The 5,254-nt window shown below is 33.5% G+C and overlaps 1 long non-coding RNA gene across 1 annotated transcript; it reads right to left on the minus strand.

Moving 5' to 3' along the window:
• Positions 1 to 635: 635 nt before the first annotated feature.
• On the minus strand, positions 636 to 1,372 carry LOC112342924. The gene is made up of 2 exons (XR_002991108.1): positions 1,259 to 1,372; positions 636 to 1,205 (listed from the first exon to the last, which is right to left on the minus strand). It is a non-coding gene; the product is annotated as an uncharacterized LOC112342924 (long non-coding RNA).
• Between the last annotated feature and the right edge of the window lie 3,882 nt (positions 1,373 to 5,254).

Raw genomic sequence — 5,254 nt, forward strand, 5'->3', positions numbered from 1 at the left:
ATATATATATATATATATGTATGAATGTATGTATGAGTTTTTCCAGACCAAAAACAAGACTAACTAGCAACTCAAAATCATCACAATTTATAATTCTATAAAATCACAGAGGTGAGGGTGCCAATCCCCTTACCTATAGCATGTAAAGTGATCACTACTACACCCCCTTTTAACACACTTATGAGTGATTACAAATGTATAGGGTAAAATATGTTATTATACCTTCTAACATATGTTATACATTTAGATTAATCAAGTATAAATATATTTAAAAAATTTAAAATTTCTTAAACAGCTATCTTCTGGATATTTATAAATTATAAAAATGTTTACAGTTATAAACTTTCTTAAGCACCCATTCTTGCCATAAATAATCATATTACCTTACTGTGCTGGGTTGAGTGATGGGCTCTCCTATCATATATGTGATGATAGGAGAGTGGCAATTCTTTGCTGTCCTGCTTGTACTGTAGGATGTGGTGATGAAATTGAGAGAAAGAATGAAGGGAAGATTTTTCTTCATTTCATTCATTAGAACTCTTGATTTCTCTTGTCTAAACTTTGCATAGAAAACTCTACTCTAAACTTTATATGAAAACAAACACATGAGTTACTACATTGTAAGGAAATGAGTGGAACTTAAGGGCTTCGTGTCTTTATTATGTTAAATTGTTTATGAACTTATAGCAATGATGTTGGTGTAGGAGCTGGGCCTGGTGCTGATGCTGGTGATTCTGGTGCCAATGCTGGAGGTGTTGGTACTGGTAGTCACGATAGGGATGGTGTTGGTGAAAGTGAAGGTGTTGGTGTTGGTGATAGTGGTGGTGGTTGTGTTCTAGGTGGAGTTCTTGGTCGTGGTGGTAGAGGCATTCTTGGTCGTGGTGGGGGTGGTCTTCTAGGTGGTGGTGGTGGTGGAGGACTTGGTGGTGGTGGAGGTGAACAAGCATTTGGAGTAAAATAATAGGGTCCACAAGTGAACTTATTATTTCCATTATTGATGCATGTTCTTAAGGATTGGCCACTTGATCCACCATTTATGTCTGTTAAGAAAGAACACCCTCGGGGTGCTCTACTCGTATCGACACTCACTCGGCAACTCTCAATATCTGTTCCAGTCTTCACTAATTTAAAGATATTAAAGTATCCTCTATTATTTGTAAATGATGAATCACTGTCTCTTGGACAAACCAGGTTTACCTTGGCATCTGAAAGATTTAACAAGATTAGAAAAATACAGAAGATAGATCAATTTTCTTACTGAAAATGCCACTCTGAGAAAGTGATCCACAATTAGTACAATAAATATAGCCTTCTACTTTGATACTTGTAGTGGCAGCACAAAAATTTTCATTTTTCAGAATGACTGCAAGTAATAAAATTAAATAGAGAAATGTTTTGTTTTCCATACTTACATGGTAATGTGAGGTAAAAGAATGCCCTTTTATAATCTGCACTGCATTAAGTTAAACATCTAAGGTACAACTAATCAAGACTTTTTTCAAATCCAAATATTCTTATTTATGTGATCTCATATTTCCTACTTTTGCTATGCCAATGATCTTAAACTTGGAATAATAATAATAATAATACTCAAGAATCTTTGTATATTTTTCAAAATCTAAACTTTGCATCTAATATTGGTTCAAATAAATTATATTAAAATGGTGTTTAACACCTAGATTAAGAAAGAATATTCTCAAAATCGAGTGCTTAACTGCTACATGGAGGAAAACACACCTTAGTCGTTAATGCAAATCAGGCTTTACTGCATACAAGTATCTAGGTATCTGGATAGGTGGTACATGTGTTAACATAAAGCATCCCACCTAGATCTCTATGATGTTCGGTGTGCCCCAAGTTTCCTAAGGTAAAAGTCTTGGTGCAGCTGTAAATCTCTTTTTAACCTTTAACCTTTATACTTTGAAATTATGGTCTAAAAAAATATTCTCAGAATAACCTTTAATTTTGTGTCATACGAAATAATATATTAAAGAAGATAGCTCACCTTGGTGCAACATGGCTGCCAAGCAATGGTTTCTTCATTCACCCACACTTTCTTGCAATGCTCAAGATATAAGGTGCCTCTAGCAGCCAGATCATCATTGTGTCCTTGTATGTTATTTATGGAAATAGTGTGGATTTCCACACTAAAGATGCTACAATTGATCAAGTTTGGTCAACACCTCTTAGTCTAGTTATTTTCAACAGTTAGATCTTCTTTCTATAAAAGCATAGATACCAGTGACAAATTTATTATTATTGAGTTTAATTTTATGGTTGTGGAGAATCTCCAAGAAGAAAAAGATTTCTATCTTCATCACTTTTGAAGGGTTTAATACCTTCAATCTAGAATTGAGCCCAGCAATGGCATGGAGTGAACTAATCTAGGTTTGGGTTTGGCTTAAGATCACTTATCCTTAACCATATCTAAACTTAGATAATGAAAGGATAATCCAAGCACTTAGCCAAAAGCCATAAATATCACAAACACTATTCCATCACTTTGTTCCATTTCATGTTATTCCATTCAAATTATTCCATTTGAGATGTAAGTAGAGTACCACTAAAATGCTCATCACTGTAGTCCCTCTATGAAATGGCAATTGTGTATATAGTTGGATATATAAAGAGGAATTCCTAGCAATCAAAAGAGTTATTTTCAATTTTTGATATCTTTTCACTTGGTATATAAATTATCTTGTCAATAACTATAATAATTTACAAATTTCACTTTGTGAGTGCATGATATATGGATATGAAATACAGAAATGCACATATGAATTAGTCCAAAAACCAACTTATATATAGGAGTGAGTGGTCAGAATTGAAACCAATTAAACAGCTACCAAAATCCCATTATATTAATATAAGTATATAGCATTTATTGTGAATGTGACTTTGGGTATCGAAAATTATCTATCGGCTAGTCCTTTTGGATATTCTTTCCTTACTACGATGACGGTAGGAAGTCGGTATTGTTGGACCTTTTATTAATCCCTTTTGTTTAAGTGTTAGTAAACTTGACTTTGCATCTGTACTTGGCTGGACGAGCATAAGGAGGGTGTCTATTTAGTCAAACATACTTAGCCTAGCTTGTTAATTCTTTTTTGCTCTATCATGCACTTGCCTAACAAAAACCCTTACAATATTGAGATTGGTCCCTCAATATTTGCTAAATAATAGTTTATCATATCTACTAAACACCCTCGCTATCATGCTCTTTGTGTTGGTCTCATTTAGTTTCAATTGCTATTTATGGAAAGTGTTTGGATTTGCTAATTTTGCATATTTACATAATGTAGAGATTGTCTTGAATACAATAGTGTTGGTCCTACGTCCAAATTCGCAATCTAACACCAATCCATATTTCAAACTCCTTATACTAAGGGTGGCTAAGGGTGAAAGCCCAAAGCATGTGTTCCTTAAGAGGAGGGGGGCAAGGGTAGGGTGGGGTAGGGTGGGGTGGGGTCCCACCACTATCTTTGGACACATGGCATATGGCATGTGGCATGTCATATATGGCATATAGAGGGTTTAGGTTTCGCTTCATAGTTATCCTATGGTAAATCACTATAAAATAAAGGGTGAAAACCACATACACTACATTTGGTATCAAAAGATACGTCTTAGTGAGTATTATCCAATGAGATTAGGTAACTAGTCTTGTTGCATATGCAGAGATGAAAACAATGATCTAAGTGGGTGCACGATTAGGTGCTATGACTTTGCAACCATTTCGTAGGTATGAAATTTGGTTACTTTTTTTATACTATATTATAGGAGCTTGCACTTGGGCTTATAGGATGGATTAAGATGTTCTATTTGCACAAGTTTGCGCTTTTGCTCGTGAGTGAAGCATATTAACAACTCAAGGTTACACTTTGAGTTGGCAGGATTAATGTTAACCTATCAATGGTTTCATGAATTGTTCTGTGTACCATAGGTAAAAGTAAATTTCCTCTGGGTTTGCTAGAAGTGGTGAATAAGCTAGTCTGTAGTTGTTTAGCATGGCATTAGTGGATTTTTCTTATGCATGATTATAAGTGGATCAATCAAGATTGTAGGGATTAGTCTATTGGTTCAAGTGGTCATTGGTGCAATTTCTCATAAACTTTCTTGGATTGGACTGAAGGCAATATGAATGCAAGCTTAAGGTTTAATCAAGATGAGATTGAAAAGAGAGATGTCAGGGATGAAGGATTAAACATGTAAATCATCTTCTCTTCTTAGAGAAATGATTCATAATGAGGTGTTAACTCATTGCTCGTATTCACATTATGGAATCAAAAGTCCCTATCTTGATACATCTTAGTTATGATGGTTTTACAAGTGGTGACTCATAGGATGGATAGTGGTGAAATGCTAAATCATTTTGTTTAGGCTTGCTATTGAAAACTTGGGTTGCAATACTCAATTCTTTTTCAAGGAACTTTGTTATTGCTCTTTGAGTAGTTTGGTGTTAGATTAGTTTTGAGTTTGGTTGGATAAAGAGTGGTATAAGCTTATTTGTGTTGTGAACAAAAGTTAGTGGTGTTGGAGCGCGGACCATAGTTGAGCTCACAAGTTGAGCTCAATTTTCAATTGTAATTTAGTACAAACATTATAAACTTTAAAATTTTAAAGTTATGGTGAACCTAATAATTTCATAATTCTCTATATATTATATAGATAAAAGTGTTCTAAAGGACACCTCTTGTTCTAATAATTTAAATATTTACTACATGCAATAATAGGGATGTTTGTTAAAACATAAAATAAAATGTTTGCAAAAAGAGTATTCTTGTCACTTCTTTAAATTTATACTTTGTGCTTTCTAGCTAGTAAATGTTAGGTTTGTCAAAATTTTAAAATTATTAAATTGGAATTAAGATTCTATATAAGGACATATAACCATTTAAAAGGAACAACTATGATGGTACATATGCTCTCACAATACATTGTAACATCATACACCCAAAAGACTATCATGAAATAGTTTTTTGAGATGGTAAAGACAAAAATGGAGACTCACAAATACTATGGGTAGTATTGCAAAAAGAACCTTGCAAGTATATGAAATGAAAAGTGAAATAATAAAATATTTTTATTAATTATATAAGGTATAATTAGTTTATATTATTGATAGAGAATAAACATCGATAGTGTTGGAAAATCTAATTAGCTCCAAAAGTTTTCTGCAACTCAGCAATAGTAAAGCTTGCTTGGTGTATATAAATTTCCACTTTAGGATCCTGGTGTAAAATGTTGATGAAGA

This window comes from Selaginella moellendorffii, unplaced genomic scaffold (assembly GCF_000143415.4).
Source record: "Selaginella moellendorffii unplaced genomic scaffold, v1.0 SELMOscaffold_123, whole genome shotgun sequence".
NCBI classification, from domain to species: domain Eukaryota; kingdom Viridiplantae; phylum Streptophyta; class Lycopodiopsida; order Selaginellales; family Selaginellaceae; genus Selaginella; species Selaginella moellendorffii.